Consider the following 19,195-nt stretch of genomic DNA (forward strand, 5'->3'; position numbering starts at 1 on the left):
AAAAAAAAAAATTACTATGTATGTTTAAAAGATGAAGAGTTAAAAAATGCTTTACTGTCTTACATAAATACTCCCTTACAATTAAAAGTAATCATCATTCAGGACATCATAAAATATCCCATTAATGTTGTCATTTCCTGGTTCTTATTTTTACTTTATTGCTTTGCATAGAGATAGAAATCATCCACTATAATAGGTTTTTATGTGTGTGTGTGTTAATTCTTTGTTAATCTAAGTTGCCACTTATCTAATTCCATCCCCCCATTCAAACATTGTTATTGTTGTAGAAAGTAGGTCATTTTTTTCTGTAAAATTTTCTTTGGTTTCAGTTTTGCCAATTAGATCCTTGCGTTGTCATTTAACATGTTTTTCTTTCTTTCTTTCTTTTTTTTTTGAGACGGAGTTTCGCTCTTGTTGCCCAGGTTGGAGTGCAATGGCGTGATCTCGGCAAACTGCAACCTCTGCCTCCCGGGTTCACGCCATTCTCCTGCCTCAGCCTCCCGAGTAGGTGGGATTACAGGCGCCCACCACCATGCCCGGCTAATTTTTTTTGTATTTTCAGTAGAGACGGGGTTTCACCATACTGGCCAGGCTGATCTCAAACTCCTGACCTCAGGTGGTCTGCCTGCCTCAGCCTCCCAAAGTGCTGGGATTACAGGCGTGAGCCACTGTGCCCGGTCTTGGCTGCCCATTTTTATGGCTATTTCTTGATGATATGGTAACCAAGGAGTGGATTATTCATGTCTTCCCTTTTTGGTCCACATAGGGTAACTTCCTGACATTGCCATGGCATCTGTAAACTGTCATGGCGCTGGTGGGAGTGTAGCAGTGAGGACCACCAGAGGTCACTCTCGTCACCATCTTGGTTTTGGTGGGTTTTGGCTGGCTTCTTTACTGCAGCCTGTTTTTATCAGCAAGGTCTTTATGACCTGCATCTTGTGCCGACCTCCTATCTCATCCTGTGACTCAGAACGCCTTCATCATTTGGGAATGCAGCCCAGTAGGTCTCAGCCTCATTTTGTCCAGCTTCTACTAAAGATGGAGTTGCTGTGGTTCAAGTGCCTCTGACAAAATGTCTATGGAGGCCGGGCGCGGTGGCTCACACCTGTAATCCCAGCACTTTTGGAGGTTGAGGCGAGTGGATCATGAGGACAGGAGTTCGAGACCAGCCTGGCCAACATAGTGAAACCCCCATCTCTACTAAAAATACAAAAATTAGCTGAGCGTGGTGACGGGCACCTGTAATCCCAGCTACTCGGGAGGCTGAGGCAAGAGAATCGTTAGAACCTGAGAGGCAGAGGTTGCAATGAGCTGAGATCATGCCATTGCATTCCAGCCTGGGCAACAAGAGCGAAACTCCATCTCAAAAGAAAAAATAATGTCTATGGAAGGCATGCAGTCTCCTATAGCTGGGACATCAGCGGTCTGTGGTGAGAGCCTGTCGTCCCTCTGTCCCTTCACTCAGGAGTCTCCCCTAGGAGCCTTTCAGTGCTGGCTACTGGCCCTAGCGTTCAGCTACCCCACACCACATTCCCGGGTTCCTCGCTCTTCAGCCCTGTTGTCTGCATGCCTCTGTATCAACTCTTGGTGTTTTCCCTACGAAGATCTTCTCTAAGTCTGTTGGTTTATCCAATATCTTGGTTTCTCTTGGTGGGAGTGGTGCTTCTGGGCTGTGTCCAGTCAGCCATCTTGACCCTCCTCTAGGCATGATTTTGAAAATTTAATCTGCTCCTCTGACTTCCTGGAAACACAAGCCGGCTGGGAAATGGGCTTGTGAGACATGACGACATCCCGAGGAGCCTTCTCCTCATTGGGAGGGATCAGAGGCTGCCCTTGCTCTTCTCCCTTTTGTCTCTTGTGAGATGGGAAGCTTCATGTGAAGATTGTGTGGAGCCAACACCATGGAAGGCAAGGTGGACAGCTGGAGAAACGTTCCTTCCCGGTGCTGTTTTTGGAGCCCATGGACCAGCCTCCCTGGGGTCAGTCCTACCTCCTGTCCTTGCATTCAACGGAGCCAGGACACTCTCTTTATATTTTTACTGCATTGAAGTTGAACTTTCAGTCATTTGCCACGCAAGAGTTTACACAGATCCAGAGGACATTGCAGATTGCTGCCCTGGGTGATTTAAAAAATTAATCTGGAGATGACATTAGGAGATAGAGCATTGTAGACCTGGATCCATTACTTGCCGGTTAATGGAACTTTACTCTTTTTTTTTTTTTTGAGACAGAGTCTCACTCTGTCGTCCAGGCTGGAGTGCAGTGGCGTGATCTTGGCTCACTGCAACCTCCGCCACCTGGGTTCAACCGATTCTCGTGCCTCAGCCTCCCAAGTAGCTGGGATTACAGGCATGGGCCACCACGCCTGGCTAATTTTGTATTTTTAGTAGAGACAGGGTTTCTCCATGTTGGTCAGGCTGGTCTCGTACTCCCAACCTCAGGTTATCCTCCTTCCTCAACCTCCCAAAGTGTTGGGATTATAGGCGTGAGCCACCGTGTCCAGCCTGCATTTCATTTAACTTTGCTACACTGTATATGTTGTGTAGGTACTGGACAAATGGGTCCTAATTTTATAATATCTAGTCTCTAGATATTAAAGAGTTTGTCAATATAAGACAAAACTAGAGTTAGTAAACTTACATATTTTGTACACTTTGTGTTAAAATTAATTCAAAGGCTATCTTCCGAAAAGGACTTTTGGAAGTGAAATGGTAACATCAGCTCTCAGTGACACACGTCACTTAGAAAAGAAACCTGGTGGCTTCTTTTTTTTTTTTAGACAGAGTCTCACTCTGTCGCCCAGGCTGGAGTGCAGCGGCGTGATCTCGGCTCACTGCAAGCTCCACCTCCCGGGTTCACGCCATTCTCCTGCCTCAGCCTCCCGAGTAGCTGGGACTACAGGCACCCGCCATCACACCCGGCTAATTTTTTTGTATTTTTAGTAGAGACGGGGTTTCACCGTGTTAGCCAGGATGGCCTCGATCTCCTGACCTCGTGATCCGCCCGCCTCAGCCTCCCAAAGTGCTGGGATTACAGGCTTGAGCCGCCGCGCCCAGCGTGGCTTCTTTTTAATGGACTTGTATTTTTAACTTAACATACTCAAATGAATCAATAAAACGCCTAATAATATGTACCTTTCTTTGTTTTAATAACAACATATTTTTATATTTTTCATAAAATTACGGTGTTCAATCTTCAAATGTAAGAGTTCAGTTCTACTTCAAGTTAGGGTATAGAAAATAACAAAATGCCATTTCTCTCACCATAACAATAATAAAGCATATGGAGCTGCAGAATTCGAGTCCATGGAGACTTTGATGAATTCCTAGGATTAACCCCAATTTGGGCATTCACTGCTCTGATACTAATTCACATTTAAAGGCCCTGAGACCTGCACTAGCAGGTAAACCTCCGCCCAATCTCACAGGCACACACGGGATAGGTAGAATAGAACTGCACAGACTTTAATGTGCATCCAAATGTGATGATAGGAGGAGATGGGACCTTCAGGAGGTGATGAGGTCATGAGGGTGGAATCTTCATGAATGGTCTCAATGCCCTTAGAAAAGAGACCCCAGAGACCTCGCTCCCACTTTCTACCGTGGGAGAATGCAGCAAGAAGTCAGCCATCTACGAACGAGGAAGCAGGTCCTCTCCAGGCACTGAACGTACTTCCCAGCCTCCAGAACTGTGAGAAATAAATCCTGTTGTTGAAGCCACATGGTCTATGATACTTTTGTTAAAGAAGCCCAAAGTGACCAAGACAGACATCAAACAATATATCGTCCTTTGTGATGGATCCTTTCACTTCACATAATGTTTTCAAGGTCCATTCATATTATACCGCATTTAACAGCACCTCCTTTGCTTTCATGGCTGAATAATATTCCACCGTATGGACACAGCACGTATTCTCTATCCATTCAGCAGACGATAGACATTTGGGTGAGTTCCACTTTGGGGCTGTTATGAGAAATGATACTGCGAATATTCAGATACGAATTTCCATGTGGATAGATTAATTCCTTCTCTTGAGTACATACTTAGGAGTGGAGTTGCTGGGTCATATGGTAACTCTATGTTTAACCTTCAAGGAACTGCCAGACTGTTTTCCAAAGCGCCATTTTCCATTCCCACCAGCAATGTAGGAGGGGGCTAGCTTCTCCATATCCTCACCTGTAATTGTTATTATTGGCCTTTTAAAAATGGCCATTCTAGTACATGTAAAGTAATATTGCAATTTTTGAAGATTAATTTTTATATAGTGGCATAAATACATATTATTAATAGCATTGTAGACACTTGGATAACAGAAAACAAAATTAGTGAATTACAAATCACTCAAAATCCAAACACCCATAAATAATCCATCTTAACTTTTTGACTATTTGGTTTTATTAAACATATTAAAATGGGGTGACCGGGCGCAGTGGCTCAGGCCTGTAATCCCAGCACGTTGGGAGGCTGAGGCAGGTGGACAACCTGAGCCCAGGAGTTTCAGACTTGCCTGGTCAACATGGCGAAACCCCATCTCTACCAAAAATACAAAAATTGGGGCCGGGCACGGTGGCTCACTCTTGTAATCCCAGCACTTTGGGAGGCTGAGGCAGGCGGATCACGAGGTCAGGAGATCGAGACCACAGTGAAACCCCGTCTCTACTAAAAATACAAAAAAAAAATTAGCCAGGCATGGTGGCGGGCGCCTGTAGTCCCAGCTACTCAGAGAGGCTGAGGCAGGAGAATGGCGTGAACCCGTGAGGTGGAGCTTGCAGTGAGCCGAGATTGCGCCACTGCACTCCAGCATGGGTGACAGAGCAAGACTCCGTCTCAAAAAAAAAAAAAAAAAAAAAAAAAATAGCCGAGCGTGGTGGTGCACGCCTGTAATCCCAGCTACTCCGGAGGCTGAGATAGGAGAATTGCTTGAACCCAGGAGGCGGAGGTTGCAGTAGCTGAGATTGCGCCACTGCACTCCAGCCGGGGTGACAGAGTGAGACTGTCTTCAGAACAAAAAATAAAAAAAAAATAGGGTAATACTATGCCTACTTTTTAAAATGAACTATTTGTATCCAAGGAATGCAACTTAATTTTAATAAATCAATTGTGTTTAACACTCACCATCATACAGCACTCCACTGTCTCACCATCCTCTCTCTGCAATATTGTTTCAAGCATCTTTAAACACATAAGTAGGTTTACAATTTCTGGTTGCAGGGAACTAGTGGGTGCACCTCTGAATCAACCACAAGTTGATCTTATCCATAGATCAAGTCTTAATATCATGTTGGAACAAAGCCCTACAATTTTGTTTGTGCAATTACAGTGTGTTCAGCGTAGTGTGACCTCAGACTCTGTGCTGTTTATTTAAGATGCTGAAAAAAAATATGTGACCAGATCAGTTTCCATACTGAGTTGAGCTCTTCACAATTACTATTAGAGATTTACAGATCAAAACATGAATTCCAGGCAGATACATCAGGCTCTTGCTGCTGGAGTGACATTGCACCTAATTCTGTCAGTAGACAAGGCTAGAGAGGGTATATTTTTATATTATATCACCACATATAACAAACCATAATTATATCTCTGCTACTGAGCAATGCAAAACCAACTCCTAATTAGCACCATATTAAGACTAACAGTAAAGCTGCTGAATGAAATTCAGAATTTCTTTTGTGGTAGTTTTTGTTCTTTGTTTGCATCTCACTATTGTTATACAGTCATGTCATTTTGAAGTTCTTCATAACTTCTTTAAGAAGAAAGTGTAACAATCGAATTAATTATTCAAAGTTCACCTTGGTTAAAATATTTTGGTTTTTATTCTGAGGGAACTGGCCATTTAATGTTGGGGAGTTCTAAGTCTTTTTTTTTTTTTTTTTTTTTTAGACAGAGTTTCTCTCTTGTTGCCAAGCTGGAGTGCAATGGCGCGATCTCAGGTTCAAGCGATTCTCCTGTCTCAGCCTCCTGAGTAGCTGGGATTACAGGCATGCACCACCACGGCCTGCTAATTTTGTATTTTTAGTAGAGACAGGGTTTCTCCATGTTGCTCAGGCTGGTCTTGAACTCCCAACCTCAGGTGATCTGCCTGCCTTGGCCTCCCAAAGTTCTGGGATTACAGACATGAGCCATTGTGCCCAGTCTCAGAGTTCTAAGTTCTTAGAAGGTGGTTGTGTTTACCTACTAGAATTTTGTTGGAAGCAATAGTCATCTAATGGAAATTCAGAGAAGTGATTTTAAAGATTTGAATTCCAAAACCCTATACAAATGTTTTATTTTACCACCAATGAATTTATCTGCAACACCTGAATTGTGGGCGGCAAGCCACCCAGGTGCCGAGGCAAGAGACTGAGGGCACGAGCTGTTCCAGTATAATAAAGAAAATATATAAAATAAGAATAGTTATACTAGATATAGATCATAGATATGCTTATATGTGAATATCATTAATCATTAGTTTGTAGCAATTACTCTTTATTCCAATATTATAATAATCTTCGCTCTACAATCATAACCTAGGAAAAAACAGGCCATACAGAGATAGGAGCTGAAGGGGCAAGGTGAGAAGTGACCAGAAGACAAGAGTGTGAGCCTTCTGTCACGCCCGGACAGGGCCACTAGAGGGCTCCTTGGTCTAGCGGTAATGCCAGCGTCTGGGAAGGCACCTGTTACTTAGTGGACCTTGGTCTAGCGGTAGCATCAGTGCCTAGAAAAGGCACCCGTTACTTAGCAGACTGGGAAAGGGAGTCTGCCTTTCCCCGGGGGAGTTAGAGAAGACTCCGCTCCACCACCTCTTATGGAGGGCCTGACATCAGTCAGGCTCGCCCGCAGTTATCCGGAGGCCTAACCGTCTCCCTGTGATGCTGTGCTTCGGCGGTCACACTCCTGGTCCACTTTCATGTTCCACCCTGTACACCTGGCTCTGCTCTAGATAGCAGTAGCAGAATTAGTAAAAGTACTAAAAGTCTCTGAAATGCAGAAATAATGGCATAAGCTGTCTCCTCTCTCTCTCCACCTGGGCTGCCAAAGGGGTGGGGGGCCCTGTCCGGTGGAAACATGACTCATGTGACCTTATCAATCATTGGAGATGACTCACACTCCTTACCCTGCCCCTTTTGCCTTGTAACCAATAAGTATCAGCGCAGCCAGGCATTTGGGGCCACTATCGGTCTCCGCGTCTTGGTGGTAGTGGTCCCCCGGGCCCAGCTGTCTTTTCTTCTATCTCTGTCTTGTGTCTTTATTTCTACGATCTCTCGTCTCCGCACACGGGGAGAAAGACCCACAGACTCTGTAGGGCTGGCCCCTACACTGAATGTCTATTTATTTATATGCATAATAATCACTCACATGTTCCAGCTGAACAAACGAAATATTTCTATCCAATTTTCAATAAAAATATAAAAATCTACATATTTCATGTGCTTATGTTTGTTATGTCTCTCACAGCCTGCAACAAATTTAATTTAGCTATCCTCTGAACTACAAGCTTCCCTTTGTTATAAAAAACACTTTTACTTTAAGTATTGTTATTCCAGAGTTAATATAGTATGCATTCAAATTATTTCTTATTTAGTATTATTTTACCTAGTACCATTATATATTTAATTTTTTTTCTCATGAAGCCAGGCGCAGTGGTTTGCGCCTGTAGTCCCAGCTACTCAGGAGGCTGAAGTGAGAGGATCCCTTCATTCCAGGAGTTTAAGGTTGCAGTGAGCTGTGAAGGCGCCACTGCATTCCAGTCTGAGGGACAAAGCAATACCTCATTTCAAGAAACAAAATGGAATTTTTTTCTTTATAAGAATTTTGAAGAAGCTATACATTATCTTGGCTAACTTTCTACAGGATTAACTAAAAGTTATTGAGACTTGATCTACAGTCTTTTTTTTCATGAGCCAAAAAGCATCTCTCACTTTAATTACACCTGTATTAGGAGAATTCTGATCAATTACAGCAGTTGTAGTTTCTGAGAACTTGGATAAATACAAACATGAATTACATAAAATTTATATAAGTCCAGATATTCAAAAATGAGAAATAAATGTAATATATGATCGAAGTAATATCAAGACAATATACAAGTGAATCACTCAACAATTGCTGGGAATATGTATCAAGCCTTGTTTGGAAAATTCTACCTGGTATTTCTGAAATGAACAAGGCAATGGGAAATAACAATTTATCTTGTTTATTACTGAGTATCAATGAAAGCAATAAGGTGAATGGAAAAGTCCATGAAAACTCCATTTTCAGAATAACGAGGAGACAGATAGAATTCACAGATCTAAACATTTCTCACTGGCTGACAAAACTGTGTTAAGTCAGGGTGGAGCACGGTGGAGGAACAGGGAGGAAGTGCAGAGTGAGAAAACATAAAGAAGTCAGGAAGTGCCAGAAGAGTAATTTCCTGTGAGTAAAGCCTCATACTCGGTGATTTATCTATAGAGTCTGAATACAAGAGCTGTGAGGTCTGGGCAGTTGGAGTGGAGGCTGAGCAGGAGACAAATGTGGTAGAGGCGGTGTGGATGGGAGATCCTTGAAGATAGAGAAATGGCTTAGTGTGACAGAGTACAGAAATACTACAAAAACTCACGTGTAGAAAGAACATTCTGCATATAATCAGGCATGGAACGGTCCCATGCATTCCATGATAATTAATAAAAAGATATTGGCCGAGCATTGCTTAAAGGCACTGCAAGAAAATAGGTGAGAAGACCAGGAAGTTTTATTTATTTATTTTATTATTTTATTATTTGTTTTCGAGATGAAGAACAATCAAAGGAAAATGATGGACCGAAATTAACAATCATTCTTGGGGGGAAAAAAAACTCCACCCACAATTCCTAAGTAAAAAGGGTTACACACATTCTCGGCATAATAAGTCTCTCTCAGGCCAAATGTGTTCATGTGAACACTATGAAATCATTCCAGCTGAGGTCAGGAAAATACCAAGTATGACCTTCCCTATTTAAGTTAAAATATTGGAAGCTTATTCCAAAATATCGGAATAAATTTGAAATACAGTGATTGAACGGAAGGACATTAAACTATAACTCATTAGACAAACACAACAAATAACCTGAAATAAGCTACAAAAGATAAACCAGTAAGTTAGAGAAATAATCTTTTTTTTTTTTTTTTTTTTTTTTTTTTTTAGATGGAGTCTCCCTCTGTTGCTTAGGCCAGAGTGCAGTGGTGCAGTCTTGGCTCACTGCAACCTCTGCTTCCTGAGTTCTAGTGATTCTCCTCCTCAGCCTCCCAAGTAGCTGGGATTACAGGCATGCGCCACCATGCCTGGCTAATTTTTTTTGTATTTTTAGTAGAGATGGGGTTTCACCATGTTGGACATGCTGGTCTTGAACTCCTGACCTCAGGTGATCTGCCTGCCTCAGGTTCCCAAGTGCTGGGATTATAGGTGTGAGCCATCGCGCCCGGCCAGAAGAATCTTAATGTACAAAAATGAATAGGTTTTTTAATATAACAGACTATCCCAATTCCATGGAAGAAGAAAATACACCCATTAAAATAGAAACTATGGTGCCTAGAATTAAACTGTACAAAAAAACTACATGACCCATATAATTTTTTTATGTTGAAATAATTTTAAACATGCAAAACTAGCAAAGATTCATATAAATCCTCAACCAGCCTATCCTGATATATATATGTACATATATATAGCTATATATATAATTGTATTATACATATAATAGTTGTTATATATAAAATTGTATATATACATTTATTGTATTATATATAATCGTATATATACCTTTATTGCATTATATATAATATACAACTGTATATGTAATTTAATATAATAATTATATACATAATAGTGTATGTAATACATAATAGTATATGTAATACAATTATCCAACCAGGAAATTGATGTCAGCATATCGTACCATTACCCAATGTGCAGACCTTATTTGAATTTTGTCAATATTTCTCTTAACGTCCTCTTTCTTCTCCAAGATCTAATCGAGGATCTCACATTGCACTTACTTGTTATCTCTCCTTAGATTCCTCCAGTCTGTGACCGTTTCTTATTCTTCCCCTGTCTTTTGTGATTGTGACACTTTTGCTGAGCATGGCCAATTATTTTACAGAATGTTTATCAATTTGGATTTCTTTGATGTTTTCTCATGATTAGGCTGAGGTCATGCATGTTCGTGTTCTGTGTTCACTCAACATGCTCCATCCTTTTTGAAATATTTCTTCATGTTCTGGTGTCACAATTTGTTCCGATTTTATCTTATATATTCCTGCCCCAGCCCTCGAAGTAACCATTTCTCCACAGATCCTTCAAAATAGTATTTAGAAACCAAGGCCGGGCACAGTGGCTCACGCCTGTAATCCCAGCACTTTGGGAGGCCGAGGCGGGCTGATTTCGAGGTCAAGAGATGGAGACCACCCTGGCCAACGTGGTGAAACTCTGTCTTTACTAAAAATACAAAAAATTAGCCGAGCGTGGTGGCATGTGCCTGTAATTCCAGCTACTCGGGAGGCTGAGGCAAGAGAATCGCTTGAACCTGGGAGGCAGAGGTTGCAGTGAGCCGAGATTGCTCCATTACATTCCAGCCTGGGTGACAGAGGAAGACTCCATCTCAAAAAAAAAAAAAAGTAATACTGATTAAAAATCAAATTGCATGCGAATGCATAGCAGGATACCAAGTAAGTACAACTTTTAAATATTACAGAAAATGATATTTAAAACACAAACCAAATACATAAATCATGCAGGCAGATTAAGACGTTTCTGGACAGTGGTAACAGCTGAGAGTGGCTGGATGAATTCCAGAGAAGTTTCATATATTGCTTCAACTTTATTTAAAATATATTATTACCTATGTCTTAGATATTTTATTTTAAATAATGGACAAGGATATTATAAACTCTGCAGAAGTAAGTGTAATCGTGTTTTTTTCCTGCCCACATTAAAGATGGCCCAGATGCTTGCACTGACCCCATTGACTGCCCACAGCCATCATGGCGACCGGAAGTCCTGAGAGCTTACTTCCCTCAGTTCTCAGAGAGCCCGCCTTCTCTGCGAGCGTTAGTTCAAAAGAAGTTGAGAACTAGAGAAACCGACCTAAGGGTGTTCTCCCATTTGGCCCGTCCTCCCCTAAAGTCACAACCTGCTGCTTCTCTGGAGCGCTTACCAGGTGAGTTTCAGGAGCCCCAGCGTACAGCAAGGAGAAACGGAGGCTTGTTGGTAGGACACCGCCAGGCTGCTCTGTGTTCTGTTCCTCTTGGTCAGCAAGGACCAAGACAAAGTGAGAAGTTCATATGAGCGTGTCAGAAGGGGAAATAGGGCCCTTCCCTTGTTAAAAACAAAACCCTCTGGAAGCTCTGCATCCTGTTAGTCATAAATTTATGACTTCAGTGACTTGGCTTGGACAGTCTTAATAATCTCTCTCATACTCAATTTGTTTTAATTTCTGTAATAATAATTTTTTTTTTTTTTTTTTTTTTTTTTTTGAGACGGAGTCTCACTCTGTCACCCAGGCTGGAGTGCAGTGGCGCAATCTCGGCTCACTGCAAGCTCCGCCTCCCGGGTTCACGCCATTCTCCTGCCTCAGCCTCTCCGAGTAGCTGGACTACAGGCGCCCGCCACCACGCCCGGCTAATTTTTTTGTATTTTTAGTAGAGACGGGGTTTCACCGTGGTCTCGATCTCCTGACCTCGTGATCCGTCCGCCTCGGCCTCCCAAAGTGCTGGGATTACAAGCGTGAGCCACCGCGCCCGGCCTGTAATAATAATTTTCATACCAATGTATATGTTGTTAATGTTAGGTAACATGGGCACAGTAAGATGGCGCCGGTTCCGGGTTCTTCACCCCCGGTTCCCGGTTCTGCACCCCGCGAGCCCGCCAAGAGAAGGCCAGTCAGGGAAGAACCCCTCCTGCCTTTTACTCAAACCCCGCCCCTAAGCCCACGTAGCCCCACTGAGTATAAAAACCCAGCACCTAAGCAGCTTGCCTCTTCTTCCTTCCTTCTCCTCCTCCGTGTGGTGTCGCCTTGGTGCCTCCAATAAAATCTCTTGACCGTGACCAGCATGTCTTTGGTTTGAGCCCGATCGGGTCCGACTGTTTGAGTCGGTCCGACTGTTTGAGTCGGTCCGACTCTTTCAGTTAATACTAATCATTTTACACTGTAACTGTATAACTTTAATTATTAGAAGTGTTAATCTAACTAACATATGAAAGCTTCCTAAGGGAAACAATTTTTTTTTTTCTTTTTGAGACGGAGTGTCACGCTGTCGCTAGGCTGGAGTGCAGTGGCATGATCTTGGCTCACTGCAACCTCTGCCTCCCAGGTTCAAGCGATTCTCGTGCCTCAGTCTCCCCAGTAGCTGGGACTATAGGCGTGCGCCACCACGCCCAGCTAATTTTTTATTTTTTAGTAGAGACGGAGTTTCACCATGTTGGCCAGGATGGTCTCCGTCTCTTGACCTCGAGATCAGCCCGCCTTGGCCTCCCAAAGTGCTGGGATTACAGGCGTGAGCCACTGTGCCCGGCCGGAAACAATGTTTATTTGGGAATAGAGCATTGCAGCTGGGAATAGACATGCCATATTAAATTATGTGTATATTCAGGGAGATAAAGGAAGACTGAAATGGAGAGGATTGCATATTGTTTTGACAGAATTTTCCTTGGCTACAAAGATCAGTAACAAGGGTGACATTAGTCCGAGGTTGGACGAGCAGTTGCTGGGCAGCATTCCTTGCAGAAATATTTTTTGTTTACGGTTGTGAAGACCTTTATGCAAGGTTGTAGGTTTTGTAGAGTCTTTTTCATTTTCAGGCATGCAAGGATAAGAGCCCTCTCTTCATGGCATTCCTGGCTGTATTTGTCAGGGTTATCTTAACATAAGTGACTCCATTTTGTTCTGACAACTTTCAGATTTCCCCTTGTGATCAAGAACTTTCTCTGAAAGCATTCTCCTGCCTCAGCCTCCTGAGTAGCTGGGTCTACAGGTGCCCACCACCACACCCAGCTAATTGTTTTTGTATTTTTAGTAGAGACGGGGTTTTGCTATGTTGGCCAGGCTGGTCTCAAACCCCTGACTTGTGATCTGCCCACTTCGGCCTCCCAAAGTGCTGGGATTACAGGGATGAGCCACCATGCTCAGCCTGCATTTCTGTTTTCAAAGAATTTCTGTGACATTTTTTCCAATGTCATTGTGTTCTGTGGTTCTTATCTAGTCTTCACATTTATTTACATAATGAACTTTCAGTGATGGATTTCTACAGAATTTTTGTCACTAAGTGGTTGTCTAGAAGTATATATCCTAAGATTGAACATATTGAAACATGAGCTAAATTTTCTCATTCAATTATTGATTACTTAATTAGTTTGTTTATTTATTATTTGGGGGATGGGATCTTGCAGTGCTGCCCAGACTGGACTCAAACTCCTGCCTCAGCCTCCCAAGTAGGTGGGATTACAGGCATGTACTACTTCACCTGGCTCAATTATTTATTATTTATAACTCATTATACATATATTCAGATAATCTGTGAACTAAACTCTTCCACTTTGTTGACACTCACTTCTGTGTTTGTTGTGTGGCTACATGTACTATGTGTTTCCTCTATGATTGAGATAGGATGATGGGGATTCTTCAGTGGCTGTGTGAGTTGTTATTCTAGGGCACTTAAGTCAAGAATATGAATTGCTTTCGTCAATTTTTTATATCTCTACTGATATTCTGTTATATTCTGTTAATTGCTAAAAGACTTGATCAGATTTCCCACAACAGTGGAGGATTATTCTGTATCTGTTTATCATTCTACCCATGTATACCATACACATAGTGAAAGTGTTAATATGTATACACAAAATTAAAATTGTTATTCTTATTGAAGTGATCTACTTTATACTTAGTAATGCTGTTTAGGTAAAATATATTTTGTCTAACGTTATTGGAGGTGTACCTGCTTCCCATTGATTACATTTTTACACAGATGGTCATCTTGCATTCTTTTATTGGAATCCTAATATAACTTTTTCTTTGGGTTTATCTCCTATAAGATGGAGGGAAATGCTCTTGAAGCCTAATTTGTCTGACATTCATATTGTTGCTCCAGATTCTTTTTAATAACCATGTATATGGTATATCACTGCCATTGTCATGTGAGGGGTGGGGAAGTGGCCCCACTTGGAAACATTTGTGCAGATGAGTATTCAAAATGATAAATGTTGGCCAGGTGCGGTGGCTCACACCTGTAATTACAGCACTTTGGGAGGCCGAGGGAGGTGGATCACGTGAGGCCAGGAGTTCGAGACCAGCCTGGCCAATATGGTGAAACCCCATCTCTACAAAAATACAAAAATTAGCCAGGCATGGTGATGCACGCCTGTAATCCCAGTCACTGCATCTCCCTACACTTGCACTCTCACGCACCACATTCTCTTAACCAGTCCTATTCTTTTTAGCTCCTATCATGTGTACATATACCTTTTCCTGTACCACAAACATTCTGTATAATCTTTTGTGCTATTATGTTTTATCTGTTTAGATCACAGATGTACGTCCAACCCATTAAATAGTACCAAGACTAAGGAACATGTGCAAAATACATTTGTGGAATGAATCAAAGAAGTGCCATAGAGCAGTGCAGTTTAACAGAAATATAATCCAAGCCCCAAATGTATATTAAATTTTCTAGCAACTGCATTTAAAAAAGCAAAAACAAGCAGATACAGTTAGTTTTAAAAATACATATGTAGTTGTATATGTATACACATATGTGTGTTTGTGTGTGGGTATGTGTGTGTGTGTATAGATATATACTGATAAGGCCGGTGCAGTGGCTCACACCTACAATCCTAGCACTTTCGGAGGCTGAGGCAGGCCGTTCACTTTAGGTCAGGATTTCTAGACCAGCCTGGCCAACATGGGGAAATCTGTCTCTACTAAAAAATACAAAAAAATTAGCCGGGCATGGTGGTGCACACCTATAATCCTAGCTACTTGGAAGGCTGAAGTGGGAGGATTGCTTGAATCCAGGAGGTGGGGGTTGCAGTGAGCTGAGATCACACCACTGCATACTCCAGCCTGGGTGACACCGCAAGACTCTGACTCAAAAAAAAAAAAAAAAAAAAAAAAAAAAAAATATATATATATATACTTACATATGTGTATATATATGTATTTTATTTAAATATGCATATATATGTAAACATAACAAAACATAAACATGTTTTACCCAAAATGTCATAATTTGAACTTGTCAGCAGTGTGAAAATTAAGATAATATTTATATACTGTTATTTATGTTGACTTCAAAACCTGAATACTTTTTCAATTTATGGTACACCTCAATTCAAACTAACCCCAATTCAATTGCTCAATAACTGCATGATTTTTTCTCCACATAAGTCATCATGGGGACTTCCCAGCTGCAGAAGAAAGCATGAGGTTTGAGGTCAGCCATTGAATGCTCCCTGAGAACTGATCATTCTCGTCTTAGAGAGGAAGAGGTAAATTAGGAAATAATGCTGTTATTTTTCATGAGCACAAAAGGGCAGATGGTTGGGTCGCATGATGAAATAATTCCAGTGATCAGCTCCAGTCTTGGGTTTTTCTCAGATTTATAAAAGAAATAAAGGGTGATGAAGTTGTTTGAGCAATAAAAGCACACAAAGCACCTGAGGAGCAGGAGGATGGTGCGGGTGGCTCTGTGTTCAGGAGATGGCTGGGAAGAGAGCCTGGGGCTGTGCAGACGCTGGGCTCTCCGCTGGTGTCTGCAGAGGAGATTGGCCATGTCGATGCTGGTCCAGACCATGAGGAACACAAACAGGTCATCGCGAATCACCGTGACATTTATAAATGATCCTTGGGGGAGTTTTATCTGTTTAGATCATGGATGTACGTCAAACCCATTAAATAGTACCAAGAATAAGGAACATGTGCAAAATATATTTGTGGAATGAATAAAAGAAGTCCCATAGAGCAGTGCAATTTAACAGAAATATAATCCAAGCCCCAAATGTATATTAAATTATTGTATGTATGGCCTAGTTTGACAATAGTCTTGCAAATATCCAGGACCAACAATGGTGAAATTGGTATTGGCCTGTATGGTTTCAATGATGTGAACATAGATTAGCATGTTGGTGATCCAGAGGAAAATGAAAGCGGGAACAAGCCTCAAGGCTGACATGCGGATCACACAATAGTTTACCAAACTGCCCAATATCGTAACCAGAGACATTCACACTACAAACCAGGAGAAAAAGTTGGTGTTTTCACACTGTATAACTTTCTGCAAGATGCTGAAACAAGAGTCTATATCATAATGAGACTTTCATCTCACTTAATTCGACCTTTTTCTACTTAGCAGAATAATGGTGTAATTCAAATTTTATGATCAATTGCTTCTGCTTATAACTTAACAGAACCCAACCTACAACATTCTTTAGTATCCATTGGTTAAATAAGAAATTGTCTGTGCTGTTGCTAATACGACATGCTGTACCTGGATAAATTCCTGTGAGAAAAGTTGAGGCCCCTATACACAAAACAAGAAAGCAGGCCACATGGTTACCCCAGGTCTTACCTAACTCCCTACTGTCTTCAATAACTGTTTGAGTTCTTCAATTAGTTGTCTTTAAACCTAGGTTTATGGCTCAAAACCATATGCAAACCGAAAATCTCACATTGCTCTTAATTTGTATTTCCCCTTACTTTATATTTCTCCTTTTTAAACTTTCTATCCGTTACTTGTTAAATTTTTTCAGAGGTGCAGCTCCTAACAAAATAATACTGAATCAGTACTTTAAAGGGATAGCAAAAGACTGTAGAACAGACAAAATTGAACTTACTAATGGACTCCAGGGAGACTTAGCCTGAGAGCCACACCCTTCAAATCTCCTTTGTTGCTCAAATGTGCTTTTGACATCGATTCCTAGTCACCAGTGACTCCTCACAACATGGGATGAGACCAGCAAACTGGGACAGGTCCATGCTGGCATCAAGGGACATCAAATCTTAATTACAGAATGATTGATCAATGATGCTTTCAGAGAAAGTTCTTGATCACAAGGAGAAATCTGAAAGTTGTCAGAACAAAATGGAACCACTAATGTTAAGATGACCCTGACAAATAAAGCCAGGAAAGCCATGAAGAGGGGGGTCTTATCCTTGTGTGCCTGAAAATGAAAAAGACTCTGCAAAACCAACAACCTTGCGTAGAGGTCATTGCAACCTTAAACAAAAAATATTTCTGCAAAGAATGCTGCCCAGCAACTGCCTGTCCAACCTTAGACTAATGTCACCCTTTTTACTCATCCTTGTGGCCAAGGAAAATTATGTCAAAACAATATGCAATCCTCCCCATTTCTGTCTTCCTTTATCTTCCTGAATATACTCATAGTTTAATATGGCATGTCTATTCCCAATTGCAATGCTCTATTCCCAATTGCAATGCTCTATTCCCAAATAAACTGTTTCCTTTTGGAAGCTTTCATATGTTTGTTATTTAGGTTAACACTTGTAATAATTAAAGGATTACAGTTACAATGTACAGTTATTAGTATTAACAACACAAACACTGGTATAAAAATTATTATTACATAAATTAAAACAACTTGAGTATGGAGAGATTATTAAGACTGTCCCTGCCAAGTCATTGAAGTCATAAATTTCAGCTATGACTAACAGGATGCAAAGCTTCCTGAGGGTTTTGTTTTCAACAAGGGGAGGGCCCCATTTCCCTTTCCGACAGCCTCATATGAACTTCTCCCTTTGGGGTACTCCTTCCTAAGTGACCAAGAGGAACAGAACACAGAGCAGCCTGGCAGTGTCCAAGCAACAAGCGTCCGCTCCTCCTTCCTGCACCCTGGGGCTCCTGAAACTCACCAGGTAAGCGCTCCAGAGAAGCAGCAGGTGGTGACTTTAGGGGAGGACTGGCCAAATGGGAGAATCCCCTTAAGCTTCGGTTTCTCTGGTTCTCAACTTCTTTTGAAATAATGCTCACAGAGAAGGAGGGCTTTCTGAGATTTGAGGGAAACAAGCTCTCAGGACTTCCGGTCGCCATGATGGCTGTGGGCGGTAAACAGGGTTAATGCAAGCATCTGGGCCATCTTCAATGTGAGTAGGAAAAAACACGATTACACTTAATTCTGCAGAGTTTATAATATCCTTGTCCATTATTTACAATAAAATATCTAAGACATAGGTAATAATATATTTTAAATAAAATTGAAGCAATATATGAAATTTCTCTGGAATTCATCCAGCCATTCTCGGCTGTTGCCACTATCCAGAAACGTCTTAATCCCCCTGCATGATTTATGTATTGGGTTTGTATTTTAAATATGATTTTCTGTAATATTTAAAAGTTGTATTTGCTCGGTATCATGCCGTGCAGTCTCATGCAATTTGATTTTTAATCAATATTACTTTTTTTTTTTTTGAGACGGAGTCTCGTTCTGCCACCCAGACTGGAGTCCAGTGGTGTGATCTTGGCTCACTGCAACCTCTACCTCTCGGGTTCAAGCGATTCTCTTGCCTCAGCCTCCCGAGTAGCTGGGGTGACAGGCGCCCGCTACCACGCACGACTAATTTTTGTATTTTTAGTAGAGACGGGGTTTCACCATGTTGGCAGTCTGGCTTCGAACTCCTGATCTCAGGTGATCCGCCCGCCTCGGCCTCCCAAAGTGTTGGGATTACAGGCGTGAGCCACCGTGCCTGGCCCAATGTTACATTTTAGATATTTATCCATGTTTACATGTGGTTTTAATAATTTATGTTAACTGCGCTACAGTATTAATGCAATGATGATATTATAATCAATGTATCCATTCTTTGATGATGGACATTCAGTTTGTTACCCTGTTTTCTGATAGCAAACTATAATACGATAGACTTTTTATATGCATTTTCTTGACCACACATAATTTCAAGGGTAGGTGTGTCTTGAAGTTGTCTAGATATAGGCAATTTATTCTCCAAAGCGGCTGTGTTTTCGCTCATCTCCACTACTGATTTACGAGTTTCCATTGCTACACATTCATATTCACACTTGATTTTGTCAGATTTTCTTATTTCCATCAGTATTGTGGATGAGAATGATATCTGATAGTGGTTGTCATGCACATTCCCCTGATTACTAGTAAATTTTAACATCTTTTCAGGACATTTGTGTTTTATCCTTTTGATTCCTAATTTATATCATTCGTTCATTTCTCTGT

At 41.4% G+C, this 19,195-nt stretch overlaps 1 protein-coding gene and 1 long non-coding RNA gene across 46 annotated transcripts in view; one reads left to right on the plus strand and one right to left on the minus strand.

Annotated features, from left to right (window-relative positions):
• Positions 1-8,719: 8,719 nt before the first annotated feature.
• On the minus strand, positions 8,720-11,460 carry LOC129459306 (uncharacterized). Its single transcript, XR_008649960.1, has 2 exons — positions 11,157-11,460; positions 8,720-10,600 (listed from the first exon to the last, which is right to left on the minus strand). It is a non-coding gene; the product is annotated as an uncharacterized lncRNA (long non-coding RNA).
• The window catches only part of CARD8 (caspase recruitment domain family member 8), a 53,399-nt gene continuing 45,222 nt past the window's right edge, over positions 11,019-19,195 (plus strand). For 5 of the 45 annotated variants that reach the window (XM_055235846.2, XM_063615876.1, XM_055235841.2 and 2 more), the window contains exons 1-3: positions 11,033-11,159; positions 17,768-17,864; positions 17,982-18,092. The gene's annotated coding sequence lies outside the window, so the exon portion shown is untranslated. The other 40 variants (XM_063615855.1, XM_063615869.1, XM_063615872.1 and 37 more) reach the window with 29 other exon arrangements.

Source organism: Symphalangus syndactylus, chromosome 13 (assembly GCF_028878055.3).
Source record: "Symphalangus syndactylus isolate Jambi chromosome 13, NHGRI_mSymSyn1-v2.1_pri, whole genome shotgun sequence".
NCBI classification, from domain to species: domain Eukaryota; kingdom Metazoa; phylum Chordata; class Mammalia; order Primates; family Hylobatidae; genus Symphalangus; species Symphalangus syndactylus.